General features: G+C 42.2%; 1 protein-coding gene and 1 non-coding gene across 6 annotated transcripts in view; one reads left to right on the forward strand and one right to left on the reverse strand.

Moving 5' to 3' along the window:
- The window catches only part of HIVEP3 (HIVEP zinc finger 3), a 678,266-nt gene that overhangs the window by 600,550 nt on the left and 52,462 nt on the right, over positions 1–25,254 (reverse strand). The gene's annotated exons all lie outside the window — the stretch shown is intronic.
- Positions 1,215–1,316, forward strand: LOC144454643 (U6 spliceosomal RNA). The gene has a single exon (XR_013483153.1). It is a non-coding gene; the product is annotated as a U6 spliceosomal RNA (small nuclear RNA).

Genomic DNA, 25,254 nt, shown 5'->3' on the forward strand with positions numbered 1-25,254 from the left:
TCCTAGCCAAGTTGAGACTTTACATTTCCTATACCAATGAAATCATGGCTCCAGTCCCTATCCAAATAGACACATATATAAGAAACTTAGCAAGGCAGTAGGAAAACCGTTCTCTTATGTTCCCACCTGTGCTTTTTGTTTGTTTTCTTCTACGTACTTAAAAAATGTTTTATTGATTATCTCTATTTTCTGCATCACGTATCACTATCCAGCAGCCTACCACCTCACTACTTCCAACCAGAAGCCTCTCTTGGAACAAATACGTTTAGTCCAGCCAAACAAATCAACACATTGGCCATTTGTGGGAATACATGTCTCATTCCTCATCTTTAATCTATTACCTCTCTGTCAAGAGTGAGACCTGGAACACTAATGCACTGTTTGGAAAGCTGTGAAACTTCAACCGTTCTGTAAAACAATTTGAACCATATCTCATTAGGGCTGAATTTCAACATAGAATCTAAAACATCAGTCAATTTAAGGGGCTGAGCTTGAAGAGATAAGGAATCCCTATCCACTAGCTAAGATTCCCTTAAGAAAACTGACCTTCAGGGCAGCTAGGTGGCACAGTGGATAGAGCACCAGCCCTGAAGTCAGGAGGACCTGAGTTCAAATCCAGCCTTAAGCCAAACACTTGACACTTACTAGCTGTGTGACCCTGGGCAAGTCACTTAACCCCAACTGCCTAAAAAAAGACTGTCCTTCAAAGAAGAGAGGCAGATTTAAAATCAGAAAGGACCTTGGAGGTCACTTAGTCCCAGCCCCACATTATACAGATGAAGAAATTGGGGCTCAGAAATATTAAGTGGCTTGCTCTTACCTCCTACCTTCTTTTACATTCTCTTACATTCCCCATATACCAAAAGCCATGGGTGCTAGGGGCCTCCCCATGAGGGCTTACTGGTTTTAAGTCATACAGCCTGTATATATAATAGTATAGCATAATACTAGTATAATAATACTACTGCTACTGTTACTAGTAAAATATATATATTATATATATAATATAGTTATGGTATGACTATATTATATATATATATATAGTTAGACTAGTATAACTAGTATTAAACTAGTATAATAATACTACTGCTACTGTTACTGTTACTACTGCTGCTATTACTACTACTACTATTAATAATAATAATAACTAGCATTTACATAGTGCTTTAAGGTTTGCAAAGTACTTTATATGTTAACTCATTTGATCTTCAAAACAGCTGTTTGGTACTCATTTCAGCAGCACATAATGATACAGAGATTAGCAAGGCCTCTGCTTAAGGATGACACACTTCATATTTTTGGAACTCAAAATTTTTTTTAAATGTTAAAAATTTTTACATGTAACTGAAAAAAAATAAAATATTAAAAAAACTCTATGAGGTAGGTGTTATTATTTCTACAGATAAGGAAACTGAGGCTCAGAGAGGTTAACTAACATGCCCCAGCTCACACAGCTACGTAAGTATCTGAGACAGGATTTGAACTCAGGTTTTCATGACTCTCAGACCAGCACGCTATCCATTGTGCCACCTAACTGCCTTCACCTAGGAATCGACTTCCTTTGGGCCTGCCATCCAATTTTCTTATACTAGATGAGCTGCAGGAGTAGCAGTAGGAAAGAGGCTTTCAAACATTAGCACAAAAATCTGTATTGGTTTTGTTGAATGATGGAAATGGACTTTAAAAAATAAGTAAGATGGCACAGTGGAAAGAATCCTAGGGCCTGGTAAAATGGAAAGGGCACTGGGTATAGAGTCAAAGGGCCTGGATTCAAATCCCAGCTCAGCCACTTAAGAATGGAACTTGAAATGGAACTTGAAAAAAAAAACCTTTCTCTACAAAATGGTTGTGATGGACCTGGTAGAGAAGAAAATCTATGGAACCAAGAAAGGCTTCACTTCTTTCAAGTTTCCATGATTTTGTTGTGTTGGGTTTTTTGTTGGTCAACACATCTTCACCTTAAGTGAATGGTCTGTGAGTCAAAAAAAAAAATCTTGTTGGCAGCCATCTCGTTCATTTGTTCATTCAATAAGTATATTTATTAAGGGACTACTAGGTGTCAGACACTGTAGAGACAAAAGACAAAAACATTCTCCCATTATACAGGGAGGAAGTAATTCATACAAAGAGAAGTCAGTAACAAGGATAAACAAAGCTCATACAGAGTAATCCTGGAGCACTAGCAACTCCCGGCTGGGGGTGGGCAGGAAAGAGCTAACTTTGCAGATTTTTATGGATAACCTTTGTTTTCTAATCACCTAATTTTCTCTTGTTTTCCTCCCCCAACACGTACACACCCAAAGAGCCATGCTTTATATCAAATAATTTGGGGGGGGGGGGAAGAAGAGATAAAGATTTAGCAAAACCTATCAATACACTAAAGAAAAAAAAAAAGTCCTAACGTTCTATCCAAGGCTAAAGAAGTAGTAGGAGGTGTCTTCTCCTATCTTTTCTTTGGTTGAGCTGAGTCTTCAAGGCAACCAGGGATCTAAGAGGCAGAGGGGACAAGAGGACACATTCCAGGCATGGAGCACAGCCTAGGCAAAGGCAAAGTAGTGGGAGAGGGAATGTCCTACAGCCTCTCTGAACTTAGCTAGGCTGATCCTTAGATGACAGAAACAGTGTCTCACTAGACATACTCAAGGCCTTCTCCACTTAATAGGACCTACCAGTGCTTGGCCTCCAATGGCTAAGCCTTTGAGGGTCACCTTAATATGATGATAAAGCACCGGAGAAAGACTTTGGGGGAGGAAAGGCCTACTTGTATATTTTTAAAAGCCTAAGAAACCATACTATGATTGTCAGCATCAAATAACTTTCAAATATTAACACAAAAATCTATATTAGTTTTGTTGAATGATGGAAATGGACTTTAAAAATAAGTAAGATGGCACAGTAGAAAGAGTTCTGATATTGGAGTCCTAGGGGATGGTACAATGGAAATGGCACTGGGTGTAGAGTCAGAGGGCCTGGATTCAAATCCCAGCTCAGCCACTTAAGAACTGCAAGTAACTTCACATCTCAGGGCTTCTGTTTCCTCATCTGTCAAATGAAGGAGTAGGACTTGAAGGTAGCCAAGTCTAAATCTACGACCCCATAGCTTAGCTTCAGATTCTGGCTCTGCAGCTTACTACCTGTGGGATCTTGGGCAAGTTTCTTGTCTCCTGGGGCCTCAGTTTCCTCATCTGTCAAATGAAGGAGTTGCACTTGTTCCATTCATAGTTCCCAATGTGTTTTGCATGACTTTATACGCATAAAGAATATCATATTGCTTGCCTTCTCAGTGGGTCGGGGGAACGGAGAGAATTTTGAAACTCAAAATTTAAAAAGAATATCAAAAAATAAACAAATGAATGAACAAAGAGAAATTAAAAGAAAAATGCAAAAGTCACTTCCATCTCTCAATGCAGGATCCCATGGATTCACTGCCACCCTGTTCTTCCCCCCATAACTCCTGCTTGGGAAAGGGTCTCACTTTTCATCCTTGGCAGCCAGGCAAAGGCATGGAATCCAGGCCAGTCTTCTCCAACTATAGGACACAGAAAGACACCACTAGAATACCCTGAGCATCCACAACATAACCCAAAGCAAGGAAAATAATGTTGAGTCTCAGGATTAAAATCACAAAATGACTAACTCCCCTCAAAATGCCCATTTTCCTTGCTGTTTGAATGGAAGAAGTGGCTTTTCTGCTGAAATTAAGCATTAGTAAACAGCAGTTGTAAGAACATGAAGTGGCTAAAATTGCAGGCTTTGTTAGAAACAGCCTTAAACAGCACATATTAGCATAAATTGTGTTTTTTATGGTTAAGTCGAAGCATTAAATATCAAACTGGGCTAAAGGGCTGTTCTCAATGCAGTGGCTTACACTGAACTACCTGTTTTCATCCATTTAGCAAACTGCCGGAACTGAAGAAGCCAGCCATTTAAATGGATTTGTTTATAAAATATCCTACTGTCCCCTAGCCCCACGGTCAATGAACGAAACACTCCTTGGAGCCATAACTAGGTTACTGTAGAGAGTAAAGCCAAAGTTACCACACGTTGAAGGAGCAAATAGCCCAGCATTCTGTTAAGAGGCACTGCAGGGCAATGGAAAGGGCACTGAATTAGGAGACAGTGGGCCTGAGTTCAAAGCCTTTGTCTGCTGTTTATCATCTCTGATTCTGACCAAGGCAATATGGACACTGGATTCAGAGGCAGAGGAAGGAAGAGAACATCTATTAAACACCCACTATGTGTCAGGCACTGTGCTCAGTACTTTACAAATATTATCTCATTCAATCCTCACAGCCCTAGAAAGTAGGTGCTTATTATCCCCATTTTACATATGAGGAAACTGAGGCAGATAATGGTGAAATGATCTGCATTGATTCATATAGCTAATCAGTATCTGAGGCTGGATTTGAACTCAAATCTTCATGACTCCAGGATCAGGACTCTATCTACTGTGTCATGCAGTTGGTAGACTTAGGAGCAAAGCATAGAAGCTACCAGCAGCAAATTTTAATTTAAGTAAAGAGAAACTTCACAATTAGATTTATCCCAAGGTGAAATGTGCTGAGAAATAAAGGGTTCTTCCTCAATAGACATCTTCAAGCAGAAGACAGATGAACCTTTGACATATATGTCATAGACAGAATTATTTTTCAGGCATGGTTAGGACTAGGGAGCTGCTGGGGTCCCTTCCAACTCTGAATTTTGTGGCTGGGTGACCTAGGTTCAAATCTCAGTTCTGTTATTTACTAGCTGTGTAACTTTGGGTGAGTCACTTAATGCTTCCCTTTCCTCATTCACAAAATAAGGAGACTACACTAGATAGTAAATCATATATTCTCCCTTTAAAATTTACAAGGCATTTTATATTTATTTTCTAATTTGAACCTCACAAAAACCCCGTGAGAGATGTGATATAGGTATTTTTATCTCTTTTTGACAATTAGGGAAACTGAGTCTCTAAGCCTTGATCAAGATCCACCATTAGCATCGGAGCCGAGATTAGAACCCAGACCTTCTGACTCCAAAACCAATACTCTAATACAATTTGCTGTTCCATGATCTGGGCATTTTTCTCTGGCTGTCCTCCATGCCTGGAATGTTCGCCCTCCTTATCTCTGCCAGGCTTCCCAGGCTTTCTTTAAGTCCCATACAAAATCTCACCTTCTACAGGAGGCCTTTTCCACCCCCACCCCACCCCCTTAATTCTAGTGCCCTTCCTCTTTTAACTATTTCCCACTTGGCCTGTATCTATAGTTTATCCTAGGTAGCTAGGTGGCGAAATGTATATAGTGCTGGACCTGGGATCAGGAAGATCCGAGTTCAAATCCAGCTTTATACATTTACTAGCTGTGTGACCTTGGGCAAGTCACTTCACCCTGTTTGCTTCAGTTTGTTCATCTGCAAAATGAGCTGGAGAAGGAAATGGCAAACCACTCCAGTATCTGAGCCAAGAAAACCCCAAATGGGCTTATGAAGAGTTGGATATGACTGAAAAATTACTGAACAATAACATAGCTTGTTTGTACATATTTGGTGGCTTGTTATCTCCCCCATAAGAATGTGAGCTCCTTGACCAAAAAAGAGATAAAGATAGAGGGGATGAAGGGAGATAAAATGGATAGTTTTGATTATATTAAATTCAAAAGCATTTGCACAAACAAAACCAATGTAACCAAAATTAGAAAGAAAGGAAACTGGGGGAAACTTTTATAGCATGTTTTTCTGATAAAGGTCTCACTTCTCAAATATATAGGGAGCTGAGCCAAACTTATACAAATAAGAGCCATTCCCCAGTTGATAAATGGTCAAAGGATATGAACAAGAAGTTTTCAGAAGAAGAAATCAAAGCTATCAATAGTCATATGAATCAATCCATACTCTGTTACATCTCAGCCTCAGAACCTGCACTGAGTGCACAATCATCTGCAAATAAAAAGTCACACACCAACTCTCCTTCCACTTTAGTCTTGGCTTATAGCCTTTTCAAGTTAAATAGTTTACCATCAGAGCAGTAGCTGACCTTGCTGCCATTTTCATCCTCATTGAAGGTGTCTGACAACATCATGGAAAACATCATGTTAAAAAGCATGACAGCAAGCACACAGCCCTGCTTCACTCTATTGGCGACTGGGAAAGTGTGAGTGCATCACCCTTTATCCAGCATCTGGCAAGCATGCCATCATGAAACTGATGTACAATAATGATGAAATTTCTCTGGGCAACCAAATTTTGCTATTATCTTCTACAAGCCCTCGTGACTGACAGTAGCAAAGGCCTTGATCATATTGACAAACATTGTGTACAGACCTCTGTTCTGTTGCTGGCATTTCTCCTGGAGTTGTCAAGCAGCAAACACCATGTCAACCATTACTCAGCCCTTTCTGAAGCCACACTGGCTCTCAGGTAGATGACCATCTTCCAGGTGAAGGATCAGCCAATTAAGGAAGACTCTGGCAAGAACCTTGCCAGCAATATATAAATACTTAATGGCTGACTGACTGACATCACACTGCCTTTTAATAAAAATGTGAACTCATAATAATTTTCACCAATCCTCAAATTTTCTGAAACTGGCATAACAAGAGACATTTTGTTTTATGCCATGTTTTTGGCATGCTCTGTAGGATTAGGGAAAACATTTGACAAAATATCATGAAGACTGTCCTAACCTAAAGACGTCTTAGTCAAATTGCTAGTTGTCCTGGTTAGAAAGGGAGAATGTCTCTGAGCACAAAACTTGAAATGGAATTCAGGAATTGCAGAGAGGTCAATTTAAGCTTGATATGAGGAAAAACATCTGAACAATGAGTACTATCCCAAGCAGACAGGTTGTTGCCTCAGGAAAGGGTGGGTCCTCCCACACTGGTAAGTCTTTAAGCAAAAATTTGATGGACATTTGCCAGATTTGTTGCAGAGCACTGGGGTCCCTGAGGGCCACACATTGACTTAGAAAACCATGAATTAACATTATCAATGTTGTATTGCATTTTTATTTTGTTAAACACTTCCCAATTACATTTTCATTTGGCTCCAGCCATTCTCTGGCTGCTTGTTTGACAGCTCTGATGTTGTTATTCTTGTTCAGGTATGGGTTGGACTACATAGTCACCAAGCTGATGGCTTAGTGGATAGAGTGCTAAACCTGGAATCAGGAAGACCTGAATTCAAATCGAGCCTTGGACATTTATTAGCTGTGTGATCCTGGGCAAATCACTTAAATTCTATTTGCCTTAATACAGTGGAGAAGGAAATGGCAAACCACTCCAGTATCTTTGCCAAGAAAACCCCATGGATAGCATTGGCATACTATGGTCTACAGGGTCATGAAGAGTCAGACACAACTGAATAACAGCAGAGTCCCTTTCGGCTCTGAGATTTATGGTTCAAGAAAGGAGGCCAGAAAATCATATTCTGGATCATTTCAAATGGTCGGAACTTTTTTTTCTGCTGGTTAATTGATCGATTGATCGATTGAAAGTAGCTTCATTTCTCTTTGCTAGGGATTTATATTATGATCTCAATGCTTCTAAGTTGAACTCTGAAATAGACTTCTGCCTTAAACCAAGTCAATCCCAAGTGAAAATGTTAAGAGTATTATTCCTCTAGGACTCTCCACTAAAGATTGACTGGCCCCCTTTAAAGAGTGGTTAGTTAGGAACCCGTTTATTAAGTGCCCCAGTGTGAGGCACTGCAATGGGTCATCTGGGAGATGCAAAAAAAAAAAAAATAGGACAGGTGCCCTCTTAGTACTCAAAAACTAGCTTGGGAGACATAATATATATAAGAAATGGCCAGGGAAGAGAAGAGTCTACGGAGTACTATCTGAAGGTCACCCAAAGGCCTGGAAATACAGGGTCAACTATTTCGTAATAAAGAGTGAAAAAGGATCAGTACTAATGTTTTGGGGGAGGGGTCGGACTTGCTCGTCTTGTCTCCAAAAACCAAAACTAAGGAAAATCAGTGGAAGCTACCAAGAGGCATATTTAGGATCAATAGAAGGGAAAATTTCCTGGCAATTAGAGCTGTACAAGATCGATAAGAGGGCTGCCTTGGGAAGTGGCGCCACCCCCACCCCACTAAAGATCTTCAAGTGAAGGCTGAGAGACTACTTTGAAGAACATCATAGAGGGGCTTTCTCATGAGGTATAGATTGGATTAGATGCTGTCTGAAGTCACACAGGTGTGTGTACATATGTATGTACTTGTGCCTATGATCACAGATTTAAAGCTAGAAAGGGCAGTGAGGGGCTTGGACTGGATGACCTCTAAGGCCCTCCAGCTCTAAAGCTATGATCCTAGGCTGTACCTCTCCATCACGGCCACTACCACCAACACACACCCATTTTATCGATGAGAAAGCTAAGACACAGGGAGTTTATGTTAACTAAGCGACTTGCCCAGGGTCAAGGTCACACACCAGCAGGAAGTGGCCAAGTCAGGATTCAAACCCAGGTTGGCAGACTCCAGATCCAGCACTCTTGGCACTGCCTTATTCTGCCTCACCTTCTAACTCTGAAAGCCTACGGCACACATCATTCTATACTAGGCAAAGATTTTCATCAGAAGTACAAAGCAGAAAGCTACCCTCTGAATTGAATGTATGGCCACAGAGCTCATGCCCATATCCAATTATCTGCCAAGGCTTATCAATTCTACCTCACAGCTTTTCTACATGTTCCCTTCTATTCACACAGCCACCACTCTAGTTCAGACCCTAAACACCTCTCACCTGGAATATGGTACTAGACTCCTCATTGGAAGACCAATTAGAAGTCATCCTAATGCAGCCTCTCTGCTCTTTAATCTACTTAGCTGCAAAAGTGATATTCCTAAAGCACAGATATGCCCATGTCACTCACCTACTTCAGTGGCCCCCATTGCCTCTATGTTTGGCATTCAAAGCCCTTCACGGTCTAGCTAGAGCCTATCTGACCAAGCTGATTCCACACTACTCTCCTTACCCTATCCACTGGATTCTAGCTAGCCAAAGCAGCCCACTAAATTACATTCTAAGCTCCTTTTAAATCTCAGCTCCAATAGCAGCTCCTTCAAGAGATCTTTCCTTACCTACCCCCCAACCCAACTGTCACTCCCCCTTCCAAATCCTTTATTTGTATTCTTATAGAACCTATACAGGAGCAGCACAGCATAACAACTAAAAGGCCAAAGTGGAAGTCAAGAAGAATTGGGTTCAAACCTGCCTCCAGTATGTACCAGTTGTATGACCCTGGACAAGTAACTTAAAACCCCTCAGGGCCCCAGGAAACTCTTTGAATAATTAAGTTGAAGAGCAGGTGTTAATTTGCATTAGCAGAGAAGTTTCTTCACTGGGAGTTCCCTACATCAATGAATTATAGGTTCTGTCCCCAAAAAACACATAGATAAAATAACATGTATTTACATGTGTATTTATGTATAACATGTATTTATCTGTGTGGAGCCACAGGTGAGAGTTAGATGGATCAGGTGGACCCCTGTGGTGGAAAGCAGCCCTAAAAAGGGCTCAGCAGCCCTAATACTAAAGGTACTAGTCTTCCCCGAACACAACATATTCCTTCGGATGAATATAAGCTCTAAGAGAGTAGTGACCACTTCATATCGTCTTTATTATACCAGTGCCTTGCCCACAGTAGGCACTTGATAAATGCTTGCTGCCTGATGGAGGCACTGATGGGTGAAGAGCACAGGAGCAACTCCTCCAGGATGACCAGCATTTCTTTGAGAGGCTAATAAAGTCAGGCACCAAGACTGCCCACAGTTGCTAGACCACCCAGGTCTATAGAGGCAGGGCATTCCCTAGGGGGCAGAACCTGGGCTTCTCCCAGATAGCACATCCAGCATTCAGGAACCACCAAAGAGCCCTAATGAAGAGCAGGTGACAGAAAGAGGGAAGAGGGCACCAGAAGCAAGCCAGAAGAATCAGCAGGAGTTCAGATGGCCACTTCAGGTCCTCCAGGCAGTGGCAGTCAGCAGGTGATGCTTCCTCACTCTGACCTTTAGTCTCTTCTGCCCTCTCTCCAAGGCCTATTTTACTGAAAGGACCCACTTAATGGAATTATAGAGGGGAAACTGGAAGAACTGATTCACTCTCATCTCAATTACTCTGCCTGAATCTGTGAAGACGTTGAATTGAATGTGCCTCTGTCTTCAGCCCTGGGCACATTATAAAGCAGAAGGAAATAGGGAAACATTATTTAGGGAAAACATTTTGTGCTTTTCTCCTCAAAATGCAGGGGCAGAAGTGGAAGGAAATATGCTAGGGGAGAAAACAGATGAGGAAATACAGTAAGTGAGGAAGCCTACAGAGATAAAGATGGCCAAACAATTCTGGCTTTCATTTCCTATTCCTTTTGAAAATATATCTCTCATGAACCCATCCTGTTCCTAGGTCCCAATCCCTTCTCTCTCCCTCTCTCCTTTATTATATTGCTTTGTAAAACATCAAGGCTAACCCAGGGCCATGCGATTTCCTATTCCACTGGACCCCTCCTTGTACAATGCATTTATCAAGGATCAAGGCATGACCCGAAAACACAACATGCACAAATAGAATCCGATCAGTCTATAATAAAAGTCAATGACCTCCCACTCTGTGATAGAGCAATGGAAAGGGTACAGCATTTGCGGGTTCAGATGCTAACTTTGCCACTTACTATATACCTACTTACAGGAAGTCAACACTAACCTCTCAGGAACTCAGTTTCCTCTTCTGCAAAATGCAGGGATGGGACTAGATGACCCCCAAGGGCCTTTCCATCTCTAGATCTATGATACCATTATCCTAGCTACAGGAGTAGGAAGGCTTCTACTCTAAATTTCTATTTCCATACTAAGTTTGTCATTGCTCCTACCCCCTCTCTTGATGGTAATAATGAAGGAGGGAGAACCAATATCCTCTACTTCCAATAGTCTGTATTTATAGACATGAGAGATCAGTAGTTTCACTGACATAAGGAAATCCCTCTACCACTGCAGATGTCAAACCATCTGGGATTTAGAAGTTAAGTCCTAGGCACTCCCTTTAGGTACACAGATGTTCAGTGGCCTATACAGGGCAGCTGGTAAGTTGCATAGATGGGATTTGAACCCAGATCTTTCCAACTCTAAGATAATCACTTTCTACTTCACAGCCCTGTGCTGTACCTATTGTATCATTCTTTTTTTTTATTTTAGACTTAAATACTAAAACAAATACACAATAAAAAAAGAAAAAGAAACATATCATGAACTTAAATACAAAAGGGAAAAAAAAGCATTGCCACATGCCCAGCAGAATGTGAGAGGATTCAAAATATACAGCAATAAATTTCCATTTCAAGAAAGCCTATAAATACTATGCATTCTGTGTATCATTCTTTTCAATGGCTTTCCTCATGGTAGCCCCGTGAGGTAGGCAACTCAAGTATTTTAGATGAGGAAATTGAGGCAAAGAAGGAAAATGGTTTGCGAGCATATAAGTGTCAGAGTCAGGACTTGAACTTAGGCCTTCTAACGCTTAAGACCAGTGCTTTTTGTACCAGGCTTCTCCTACTTAACTTCCATAGGCTGGACATCCAGTGCAAACTCAGCGAAAAGGACAAGATTCTCTAGGTCCAATCCCTCATGTGTGGCATTAACAAACATGTGGAATCTGGTCATTTTAACCTAGAACCATTCAAGATAAAACAGAACAGAAGAGGTGTGTATAGAAATAGAAAAACAGCAGCAATGGAAAAATGTGTTTAAATGTATGAAATCTAGTGAAACCTAATATACAATAAACATGAAATCATATAATTGCAAGATGAAATTGACTGCCTGGAAGCACCAGAGAAACAGAAATGCTAGTACAGCCAAAAGCCTATCTGGGAGAGGGAGACATCCTGTCTATGGGACATGAGTAATTTGGTTTCTTGGAAAGCTATATTCTCTACGGTAGAGGAGGAAGCAACATTAGTTTCTACTTTAGTTTAGAGTGTTTTACCTCCAAACCAGAGATGTTTTTAGCCAGTATCCTATTAATAAGCAATAACTCATTCAATAAAGTTTTCAATCCAATAAATGATTATTAAGCACCTTTGCACAAGGTACAGAGCTGAGCCCTAGGGATGCAAAAATGAAAAACAACACAATTACTGCTCTCAGGGAAATTACAATCTCATTGAGATGGAGACAAGTGGTATAGTGATAATTCTTGTACAAAAAAAAAAAAGGATCCTAACTAGCAATATTAATACCCAAGATACTCAGCATAAAATGTACCTCCAATCAGCCTTTTAAGAAAAAATGGAAAGGGTGGAAAGACTGGGATGGGGAGAAGAGATCCTGGAACAGAAGTCCTCATGGGAAAAGGAGGCTACAAGACCCTGTGAAGTCACTACCAGAAGGCCTGGAGGCAGAAGTGGGGAGAGAGAAGGAGGAAGCTCACCTGGGGTAAGATCATGGGAGATGGTATAGGGATGGGGAGAAAAGGGAAAAGGGAAGCAAGACATCTAGTGGCTTCTTGTTATAATCATCTTACAGAATTGGGGTACCTAGCCTGAGGTCCACAAACAGATTTCAGGGGGTCCATGAACTTGGATGGGAGGAAAAATAACGTCTTTATTTTCACTAGCCTCTAGTTGAAGTTTCACATTTCCTCCAATTATTTGAAGGCATTATTTTAAGAAGAGGTCCATAAAAGACTTATATGGTCTGATGCTGAGTGAAGTGAGCAGAACCAAGAGGACATTGTACACAATAACAGCCACATTATGCAATGACTAAGATTGTTAAACTGAACCCTTCTCAGCATTACGAGGATCTAAGACATTTCCAGAGGCCTCGGGATGGAAAATGCTGTCCACATCCAAAGAAAGGACTATGGAAGTTGAATCGCTATCACTTATATTTACCTTCTGTTGAGTTTTGTTTCATCTTTCTGATGGTTCCTCCTATTGGTTTGAATTTTTACTTACAACTTCACTAATGTAAAAACATGTTTAATGGCTATGTAAATGTAAAGCCTATATCAGATTGTGAGCCATCGTGGGGAGGGTGGGGGGGAGGAAGGGGAGAAAAATTTTCAACTCAAAAGCATATGGAAATGATTGTTGATAAATCAAAATAAATTTTTTAAAAAAATTCATATACCAAAAAAAAAAAAAAGAAGAGGTCCATAGGCTTCACCAAACTGCCAGAGGGAGTCTATGACACAAAAGGTGAAAAACCTTTGTACTAGAGACAGACATCCTTAAAGACAGGGAGAATTTGGTTCAGGTCTCGCCTCTCACATATATTGACTGCATGACCTTGGACAAGTCACAATTTCTCAATGTTCCTAGACAACTTTTTCAAGACTGCTCAGTTGCAGACAAGCTGGAATCATCTACATTGGCATAGGGAGATTCTTCACTGGGAGCTCCAAGTGCTATCAGTAGCCTCTAAATTTCAGTGCCCTGGGAAAAGTCCCAGTCATCCTGCCCTAGTTATACCTCTGTACACAAATGAATATGAGACAAGGGAAAATGTGATAGGAGCAAAGGAGTCAAAGTTCCTTGAGGGAAACCACCGCTTCAGGAGAAGGGCTATCTCATTTGGGACAGCTGTCATGGAGGCTGTCAAGTGGGAGGTAGAAGATCATTTATCAAAGGGGATGTAAAAAAAAAAAATAGAGACTCATTCTTCAGGTGGAAGTTACATTAGTTTGGAAGGCAGATGGGCAGTGATGACACAGCATGTATACAAATAAAGAGATCATTTGAGGAAGAAGAGCTAGCAAATGGGAAGAATCCCTATTCCCTACATCAGTGGGGAACACTCCAACTGTATTTTCAATAGAAAAGGGCACTCCTAGTGCACTGCATCACCCCACTATCTTGCTAACAGAGTTTAGAACTAGATCAGTCTTAGAACTCATCTTGGCTACCATCTACATAATATAGAAGAGAAACTGCCCTCTCCCCAATTCTTTCCTGAATCAAGACTCAATGTTTTTTTCTGAAAGTCTTTTAAAGTAGTTTAGAAACAGCATGCAAACTTCTATCATTCTCTCTCCCCTATCCACCTCTCTCCCAATCACAAAGGAAAATAAATCGCTCCCTCCCTACACACTTGGCAGACTGCCTGCCATATTTGCTTCAGTAGCTGGGGGACAAGGCCTAGAAGAAGAAGCAGGACCATGAGATAAACTGGCCTAGTCACAAAGGAAGCCCCCTGCCCCATATTTCAGCTGATCTTTACCCAGCATTTTTAGTTTCTTTCATAAACACTGAAATTGTCCCAAATACTAAGGTGTCTTCCCCTTCAAGAGAACTTTTACACTCAGACTTTTCTGGACCAATGCCAGTCTTCTTTAGAAACAAGTAGGTCTTTATTTTTAAAACGCACACACAGACACACACAATGTGACAATCGGCAACTGTCTGAGTTACGGCCTGTTGACGCACAGGACATCATGCCAAGACAGGACTGAATTACATCCCCCTAGCCTGCCACCCACCTCAGTTCCTATCAACAGACAATGAACACTTTAGGGGTGGCTGCCCCAGTAAAATAAAGCCAGATCACCCAGCAGCCAAGGTAAATAGATGAGCCCGGCCACCCTACTCTGGACTCCAACCGGCTGAGGCTTCTGTTAGCTCCACCGATCAAGGAGGAATGACAAACAATATTAGATCAAGGAGTTCACCAGCTTGCCTGTACAATGGAATCACTCACCCAGAAACCCCTTCCCCTGCCAAGATGCCCAGTCAGATTCATGCCAGCCAGCCCCAAGAAAACCTATATGCCATTAAACATACTCTAAGAGAGAGATCCATTTCCCCGTCAGAGCTCCTGACTTACAAGGGGCTGGTTACATTGCTCGCTAAGCAATGGCTCATAGGACCTCAGAGCTGGAAAAAGCCCCCTGAGTCAGCCCATGTCTAATCATGAATCCTCCCTATAACAAACCTGATAAGTTGTTAGTGAGCCTCTGCTTGAAGGCCTCTGGTGAAGCCTCTCCCTCCTGAAGAAGTCCATTCTACTTCTAGACAGCTCTAGAAATTTTCCTGACAGCACACCTAAATTTACCTCTGCAACTTCTGATAACTCCTGGTTCTGCCCTCTGCGTCCAAGCAGAACAAGCCTTTTCCTTCTTCTAAAGAGCAGCCCTTTGACACCCAAAGGCAGCCACTGTGTCCCTCTTCATCCTTCTCTTGTCTAGGCTAAACATGCCAAATTCTTTCAAATGATGCCTATGTTGCATGATCTCAAGGCCCCTCACCATGTGATCACTCACTTGTGGACAAGTCCAGCTTATTCACATCCCCAGTGTCCCTAACCTCGAGAGGTTAGAGCACTACAAAATATTTTAAGTCAGGTTAGGCAGCTGTCCCTGTGCTGTGTAGAAGCCCACCCCCAGCCCCAGGAGGAGCAGACTGTCCATCCGGGATCCTGGCACCACAATCATCCACCCACCCTCCCCTCTGCGGGCATACGGCACAGAGACAAATGAGAGGCGTCTCCCTTCTGTTTACACTCAGATCCTATGGCAAAAGGCACTGGGCATCAAGCCCACCTCCAGGGATAGAGGAGCAGAATTATGACCAGAGAGAGCTCATTCAAATGCTATTATCAAAATATAGACCCTGATTCCACCAGCCTCAATGTACCTCCTCAGGCAAGAAACTGTTCAAACTCTATTTGAAGAAAAATAAGAGATTGTACATGCAAATACCGAGTGGGCTCCTTTGGATGGGGGTGGGGAGGATGGGGGTCTGGCAGGGGCCAGGCCTCACAGCGTCTCTTCTCCATATGACCCCATCCTAGCAGTGGCATGGCTCTAGAACACTGACCATGAGCAAAGATGAAAAGGAGGGCAATGCAGAAAGAAAATTCCTGTCTGTGGAAGCCCATTCTCTCTGCTCTTCTTGCTAGCCCTGTTCCTGAAATCTTGCTCCTCTCCTGGGGCCACCCAAGCTGGCAGGGACTCGGGATCTTCAACCCAAGAACCTCAAAGGGTCTTTATGAAGGAATATTACATTCCCTGGCTCTGCTGGCAAGGAAAAGAAGGTGCGGAGCAGTAATGTGAGCAGCTCAATGGGTAGCTATCTTTTTTAGGACAAAAACATGTCACTCTCTGAGACGAGAGAGAAGGAAATACCCAGAAGCATCCCTGAGGGATGCAAACTTCAAACCCTAGTTAAATTAAGCTTATGGCGAAGGGGTAATTTACTGCCCCATAAGTTTTTATAGTCTTACCAGATCAAAGCAAATAACTCAGGTTAAGAACCCAATTCAAGCAACACAGCATGGTATCTCACGTTGTAGGTCACCCCCTCAACCATGCCAAGTAAGGCAAAAAGCAACCAAACCTCAGGGCTCCTACCCACAGACTCTCCACTGTGCTGGCCAATTATAACTCGTGGGACCAAGCTGACCAGGGGGCAGAAAGTCAGACTGTTAAAGTATCAACTGGGGGGAGGGGTGGGTAGAAGGAGATGAAGCTAAAAATGAAAGAAGATGAGGACAGACAGAGGTCTGGACTATATATGGCCCAAGCATGCCTTCCTGAAATAAACATTAACCAGTGGTATTAACACCCTGGGGCTAAGGGCCTTTGGAGTCTTCTCAGCTTAATTCCAATACTGCCCCTAACCCATCCCTTACAAAATTGGGGGTTGGGGGGTTAAACTAATTTATATAACCTGGGATTATGAGGATTGAGGAGATGAAAAAATTTGAAGTACTGGGATAATGACTTTCTTTTACAAAACAGATGGATTCCTGAATGTGTATGTGTGTGTGTATAAAATCGTATTTTAATATCAATAGAGACAGTGTGATGTAGTGAATAGAATAAATTATCGAGAATTTCCCATGAATACTAGATTTCTTAACCATCAGGGATGAGCTACCTTAAATTCATCACTTCTGCCATGGCCAGAGTAGAAAATAGAAACAAATGCCAAGCTGTGTTGACTTCATCTGGTTTGTATAACAGGACACATTTAGAGCCTTGTTTTTCAACAAGACAGCCTCTCCACTGACTTCACGGCTTTTCCTGGGGATTTCCACTTCTGGATTGCTTTCTGTCTTTAGAAGAGAGGTCTTGCCCAGAGATATCTAAGGTCAGAGAAGAGTAAATATGTTTTTCAAAAGGTGTGAACTCACAAGTGCATTGGGACTTTTGACCCTGCTAGAGTTTCCCATCAGATTTCTGCATGGATGAATTGATTGGTTTCCTACTTCCTCTAAGTCATCAAAAATGTTATTTTTTGAAGATTTGCTGAAATATCCCAAACCGATCATCCTGGGGGGCCTGTGGTCACATTCAAGTGGCAAACACTACAGTAACTGTTCAGGTTTCTCCTTTTCTACGTAACTACTCATACAAACTAACTTCTTCTTCTTTAGGGAAAGCCAGGGAGAGCACAAGAGAATCTGGTCACCAAAACAGGCTCATTCAGTCTAAGAGTCTCAGAGACCCACTAAATTGCCAGTGGAGCCCAGGTCATAGTCAAAACTTTTCTTAACTAAAGGGTTTCCCAAACACCATTATAACTGCTTACTCACCACCCTGGGTCAGGCTGACCTGTGCGATAACTTCTGCCTACTTTCAGAAATTATCCATAATACCACTATAGTATAAATAGACTAGGAATCCTGATACTGACACTTAAAAATCTACCTATTGGTCGGTTACTTCATCTCTTCAATTCTAGTTTTCTCCTCTATAAAATGAGACTAATAATACCCATTAATACTAATGACAGCCCAGAAAGGTACTATGGTCTAGTGGATGGAGAGGCCAACCCATACCCAGGAAGACTTGATTCAAGCCCTGCCCTTGAACATACTGACTGTTTGACTTTGGACAAGTCACTTCACATCTAAGTGATCTAAGCAGCTCTTTAAGACTAAGTTTCAGAAAAGATACATTGGCTGCTTCCTTACCTGGAAGCTAATTCCCTATAACTGTGAAAACCCAAGTCTGGCCATCATCCTCGTGACAGTGCTGTACCTAGTTCACAAGTTGTTGGGAGGCTCAAATGAAAATGTGTATAATTTGCTTCTGCAATTTCAAAAGTACTACTGTTGTAAGGGTCAGTTGTCATTACTGTTTTCCAAAATCTGTTGTTCCTTTCAGTCCTTCATTGTTGGTGGGGGCCATCTCCAGTTGTCCTGATCGATATCTTGCCACCGCACCCAGATGGCTTCGGAGGAGAACTTGAGGTTGGAGACTTTGCACAGCCCTGCCTCACTTAAATCCAATTCACTTACAAGTTATGCCTCCACCTTCCTGGTGTCATGGTCCTCTTTGAGAACAAAGGACACACAGCTCCAATGTTAGTAGATAAGAGAGGAAGGGGTTTCCCTAGGTGAAGACTGGTGAGTGTGCTCCCTCAGCAAACACCATTGGGTTGATGTCTGGGAGCTTCTCAGGCATGCTGTAGCATCATTCACATAGGACTTTATTCCACCTTTACCTTGTAGTTATCTGCACATTTCATCTCCCCTCCTTAACTTTGATTTATTTTGTATATGTTTTATATTTGTTGGTGTCTTTTCCACTACTGCCCCAATATAATGAGAGCTCCTTGAAGTCAAAGACTGTCTCATTTTTGTTTTTGAATCCCAAGTGCCTAGTCCATTATCCAGCACACAGTATGTGCTTAATAAATGCTGGTCAATTGAATGAACTCCTTGAGAGCACAGAGCCTTCTTTATGCCTTTGTATCATCCCCAATATATCCCACTATGCTTGGCAACATGGCTAATGGATGAGCCATTGGACTTGGAGCCAAGAAGAACTGAGTCCAAATCCCATCTCAGATACTTACTAGCTGTTTAACTCTGGGTAAGTCACTTAATTTCTTTGTGCCTCACTTTCCCATTTGTAAAATGAAGGGATTGAAATCAATGGCTTCTAAGGTCTCCTACCTCCAGACTCTAAATGATTGTTGAATAAATGAATACTAGGATGAAAACTTCTTGAGGACAGGATAATATCTTATATATCTTTGTATCACCCTCTGACACACTTCTGATACTGTATGTGGCAAACATTCAATTATTAATATTATTCAAGATACTATTAATGAAGGCAGCTAGTGTATAGAGTGCTGGGTCTGAAGTCAGGAAGACTCATCTTCCTGTCTTCAAATCTGGCCCCCAACACTTATTAGCTGTTTGACCCTGGGTAAGTCACTTAAACCTGTTTACCTCAGTTCCCGTATCTGTAAAACCAGCTGGAGAAGGAAATCGCAAAACACTCCAATATCTTTGCCAAGAAAACCCCAAATGGGCTCACAAAAAGTCAGATACAACTGAAAATGACTGAACAACAACAAAAATACTATTAATGAATCAAAACGCAAACAACCATCCTTAGATGGCACCTGGACAGACAGATCCAAAGAACCCCAAATAGGATCAAGATTATATCAGAAGTACCCAAAACCATCATGAAAATAAAAAATAAAAAATAAAAAACTCCTCTAAAGTCCAAAGGTCTCTCCACTACAGGAAACTGAATGGAAAGAACACTGGATACAGAGCCAGAGGACCTGGATTCAAATCTCAGCTTGCTCCCTGTTACCTGTGTGGCCTAAAGCAAGTCACTCAAGATCTCTGAGGTCAATTTCATCTGTAAAAGGTAAGGGGGGAGGTTGGCTCAATGACTTCTGAGGATCTTTCAGCTCTATGACTAGGAAAGTGCCCCCAAGCCTGCTCCTCCCCCTAACTTCTCTAATTCTATTCACAGTATTACAATCCTCCCAGCAGCCCAGGCTGGAAATCTCAAATTATGGTCTGATTCTTCCCTCCTCCCTCATCCCTCACATCCAACCAGTTACTAAGCCCTGTCCTTTCTATCCTAACAGCATCTCTCCCATCTTTGCCTTATGGATTCCCCTCCACCGCACTCCTACCTAACTCAGACTCTCATCTCTTCTTACCTAAAATGGAATGCCTCCAAATGAGGCTTCCTTATTCTAGCTGATTCCTGGTCCAATCCACCTTCCATTCATTCATTCATTAAACTCCATATATCTATCAGACAATGAAGAGAAATAAGGTTGGAAAATTCATTGGCCCCAGATCACAGAGAGCTTTAAATGCCAGGCCGTGGAGGTTGTATTTTCTCCTGAAGGCAACAGAGGATATAACCCGTTCTAGAGATGAGCAAAGGCAACCTCCCAGAGCATAGCAGAGATACTTGTAGCATAATGTTTTATTTAATGCCAGAAAATGGTGCTCTCTATGGTAAGTAGGCGTTTATTTTGTTCTAAGTTAAAATGCGCACATTACAATATGAGGTTAAAGCTTCTAGTGACTAGACAGAGGGAGCTGTGATTTTTAAACCCTGCCTAGAAGGCACAAATGCCTTGTCTTGGTTTGGGCCCAACTAGTCTGCCTGAATTTCAGACCCTGAGTGTGGCCTGACCTTCCTGTTCTCAACCTGTAAGGGCTGCATTGACTGCTGCCTGTTTCTGACCACTGACAACTCGAACCTCTCAACACTTATCTCATCTGGTCAACCTGGATTCCCAGGCTGCCTTCTGCTCTGACCTCTAGCCAATGCATGGTCCATTTGATGAAAAGGCTCTCCAAGTCCTGGTGTTCACCCAGGGTCCTCTGCCTCAAGGCTACCCAGTGGGCCCAGACGGACACCTACATGCAACTTCACATTTTAGCAGCAGGTGCCACCAAGTAACTCTGTGAGAGGCACTATAGGGGCCCAAAATGCCTTCCTCTGAACACAATGGGAGGAGTTTCCTTGTACTATCCTAAGCACTCTCCAGAGTGCATCCAAACCAGGATACTGATGAGTGGGGAAAAGGTTCATGGGCACCAGAGCAAGGCCTCTGAAAGAGTACAGGACATGCTTCCCACCTTAGAGAAATGGTGGGTAGAGCACTGGCCTGGAAGTCAGGAGGACCTGAGTTCAATTACCTCAAACCAGACACTCGATACTAACTAGTTGTGTGACCCTGGGCAAGTCACTTAACCCCAGTTGCCTTTAAAAAAAAAAAAGAGTTCTGAGAAGTGGTAGACTACGGGCACAAAATGAGGTATGCAGTGTCAGACAAGGCCCCATTGTGTTGATTTCCTTTACTTAATGGGGCATCTTTGTAATATCAAGGGTTCTACAGAGGGAGAAAAAGAGAGCAATTAGGAAATTACAGTGATGATTTTTTAATCATCAATAAAATTTTTCTTTTTTAAAAAGAAACATCACACAAAGGGAAGCATGAGATGATACTTTGTATTTTCCTGTCTGTATATGTGTATCCAACTAGGGGTGTGCTGGAGTCAACTCCAAGCAGCATAAGAGAGCCAATTGCCAAATTTTCAGTGAGATCATTTACTCCTCAGAAGTAGGCAAATGACACAAATCAGGGCTTTATTTATTCATTTGTTGATTGAATAACTTTTTTAAAAATGGTGGATAAAATGTTAATAATGAGATAAGACTTAAAAGTGTGTTGCCAATACATTTCTCCCCCCCCCAAAAAAAAGCCTATTATTAAATGTTTTCCAGCACACCACTACCAATCCTGGAAGCCAAGGACTGTTTCGTGTCCGTTTTGTAATCAGCTGTTTTCATGCAGTCTCCTTCATTAGAATAGGAGATCCTTGTGCTCAGGAACTGTTCTCTTTGTTTTTCTCCCCTGTGGGCCTGGCACATAGTAGGTACTTGACGAATGCATGCTGACTCTCATTCTGTACACAGGTGTATTAGACAGCAGATCAGCCTAGACTCTGGAAGGCCTGCATCTAGGTCCTGCATCTGGGTTACATAGGTGAAGTGGCCCTGGGCAAGTCCCTTTACCTCTCGGTGTCCCCAGAAACCAAGGCTTTAAGTGACATGAGCTTCAGGCTCACTAGTGAAATCACAAGGCCAAATCTCTCCTCACCCTATCCTCCCCACCAAAAAGTCCCCAACTCATGGCACAGAGCTTTAGCAAGAACAGACACTTAGCCTATGCTGCCTGGGAGAAGAGTGAAATGGACAGATGTTGCCATGGTCTGAAGGCAATTCATGAAAACATGGGCATTTGGGAGGATGCCTTTCGAAGGTCGTGCTGACCCAGCTTTCGATGGGAGGCTGACCTTTCAGTTATAGTCACACTGTTTTCATTCTCTTCGCCATCCTCCAGGTAGGCCTTCTCCTGTGCGGCCTCCAGCCCCAGCCCAGGCTCTCAAGCATTTCCTTGTAGAAACCACAGGGAGCTCCAAACTTGCCACTGGACTCTGCCATGCCACAGAATACCTGAAAGGCCTCTTCCTCATGTGTCCCCAAATACTGGTATCACTGTGCCCAGGCCAGTGGGGAGGCGCTAAGACAAGGAGCACAGTGCCTGTCCCCACTGAGTCCCTGTGCTCTTGCTGGGGATGCAAACCTCATACCAACCAGTTCTCTCTCTCCTACTTCTCTTGGACACATTTCTTTGCACATAAACTCACACATTTTCAATTCCCTTCCACTCTCTTACAGCTTCCTTCACTGCGGGTAATAAGAATGGAAGGCTCAGCCTTGAAATAGGGCCAGGGAACAAGCGGAAGATGTGGGCAGCCGCATGGCTCTGCAGGCTCAGGCATATAGGCCAGGGGCAGCCAGAGTGCTGGGCCTGGAGTCAGGAGGACCTGAGTTCAAAACCTACCTCAGACACTGACTCCCTATGTGACTGGGCCTCAGCTTTCCAACCTGTAAAATAAGGAAGTTAGACTAAAGTAGATTATTTCTAAGGTTCCCTTCTGGCTCTAAAATTCTACGAAGCCATGAATCTCTGATACGTTCAGTTCTGAAAATTACTTAACCAATCCAAAATGAATTATCCGTTACCTCAGGTGGGGATATTCACTTAGTGGAATTTCACTTTTACCCATTTAATTAATTACAGCTGTGATTCAATTTCTATGGACGGAGAAAGGAGCTTTAGACTTGGGAATCACAGAGGATCTAGCCACCTGCTAGCTTTTCCTCATCTGTGAAAAGGAGATGATATTTGCTCTTCCTGCCCAAGGGTTCAGAGGTCATCTACATCTCAGACAAGTGGTCATACGGCCTCCATGTGATGACCTCCAGTGAGAGGAAATCCACTTTGGGACAGCTCTGATTGTTTGAAAGGTTTATTCCCGAGGCGCACCCCCCCCCAATCAAGCCTCAATCTGCCTCTCTATAACTTCCACCCACCGCTCCTATTCCCTCTGCAACCCCAGTAAAGCAAGACAAGTCTAATCTTTCTTCTGTGGGATGTCTGTTAGGGAGTCCCAACACTTTCTCTTTTCTAGGAAAGCACTTTCCAAACCCTAAATCACTACATCATTCCATTAGTGTGTTGTTGTTATCCATACATCAACGAGCATTTAAGTGGTACCTACTTTGTTAGGTACTTGGAATGCTAAAAATAAGTTCCTGACCTCAAGGGGGTTTACATTCTATAGAGGGAAAACAACAGGTACACATATAAACATATACAAAACACAGTCAAAGACAAGATAACTAATTTGGTGGCTGCATCACCTTGGACAAGTCACAACCTCTCAGGACTCGAGGCAACTTGTTGCAGTGAGGTGCTAAATTGCTTTGGTAGAGGGAATTTTCTCACTTGGGAGTTCCACATATCAGTGATATCACTGGCTCGGTCCTTTTCCCTATTCCAAATATAATTTTTGGAGAGAGAGGGAGCATTAATAGCTAAGAGAAACCTGTCCTTCCAAAGTCTTTTGGAAGGAAAATATTAAAGGAAATTAAGAATTCCAAAAGCCAAGAGGAAGGAAACAACAGAATTCAAGAAGCAGCCACTAGTGCAGTGTGGCTGCAAAGTGGAATGAATGAAGGAGGGTGACCTGAGCTCAGTCAAGCTGAGGAGGTGGTACTGCAGATGTGCCGTGCTGCTTGAAAGAAGCCACCAGTGAGGGCTCCCCACAGCCCAATTCAGGGTGCTCTGCTTTTCTCTCTATAGCCCAGCCCTTGCCCATTTCAAAGTCCACTTTGAAGTTTCCCTGTAACATGTTTAAAAGCTGAATTGGCATCACTGAGGACTGATCCTATGACCACAATATCATACCATTTTAATTCTGCTCCAAAAAAGTCAAACCAAATTCTATTAAGGACTTCCCACAGAACTGGGGACCTAAAATCAAAATTAAAACATTGAAAAAAAATGAGAGGAGGAATACCAATAGTCACTCAACCACAATACCAGTTTCCCAGAAGCACCTTGGATAACCCCAGTCCTAGGGTCCTAGGAAATGAATTCTAAGAATATGGGTCAATCTTGCCAAGATGTTTCACACCCAAGAAGCACCAGCCCTACAGGGTCATGTAGAGATGTGCATTTACTTGGCATCCTTAGGGAAGGAAGCAGTTATCCCATAGAACTAAAATTTCTTACACAATAAAACACTAAGGGTTTGTTGATTTTTATGAAAATGGGCACAAGTCATGAAATACAGCAGTCTCCAAGTTGAGGATCAGGCAAACTGGGGTATGGAGAAGCTCATGGTGAGTCTGAGAAGGCTACAACACCTTACAAATGAGGAATTAGGAAGATACTATTAAAGAATGTCATCAGAGAAATGTATGACCAAAAAAGATGAGTCAATCATATGGTGAGAGATAAGTTAATGGGGAGCTCACCTGCTTTACGGGTATCCCTCCCCACTTCAAAAGAATTGGAGGATGGCTCCTGGAGCACTGAAAAGACACCCTGTGGTGAACTTATAGGAAAACAAGGAGGAAAGCTACGGAAGGATTGCAATCAGCATCACTGGAAGGAATGCCCATATTGATGAGATCATAGTTCCCTTGGCTATTCAAGCATTTATAGAATTTTTTTTTAAATATACCATATGCTTCCCTGTCCTTGTAAACTGTTGTTCATGTTAATGAACAATTCAATAAGTATTTTTCAAATGTCTGCTAAGTTATGAACACAAAATATTAAACAATCCTTTTCTCAAGGGGCTTGTAGTCTATGTTGTGGTTATTAAGTCATTTCTGTAAAGTTGGACTCTACAGACCCCAACTGGGGTTTTCATGGCAAAATCACTGGAGTGGTTTTCCATTTCCTTCTCCAGTTCATTTTACAGATGAGGAAACTGAGGCAAACAGGGTTATGTGACTCATTCAAGGTCACACAGCCACTATGTATCTGAGGCTGAATTTAAACTCGGGTCCTCCTGACTCCAGGAACAGCACTCTTTCCAATGTGCCATCTAGCTGCCCCGTATTATATAGACAACACATTTCTTTAGCCTTTAGTCAATCAATAAACATGTATTAAACTTCTACTATCTGCCAGG

This window comes from Phascolarctos cinereus, unplaced genomic scaffold (genome assembly GCF_003287225.1).
Source record: "Phascolarctos cinereus isolate Bilbo 61053 unplaced genomic scaffold, phaCin_HiC Scaffold_726;HRSCAF=1367, whole genome shotgun sequence".
Classification (NCBI taxonomy): Eukaryota; Metazoa; Chordata; class Mammalia; order Diprotodontia; family Phascolarctidae; genus Phascolarctos; species Phascolarctos cinereus.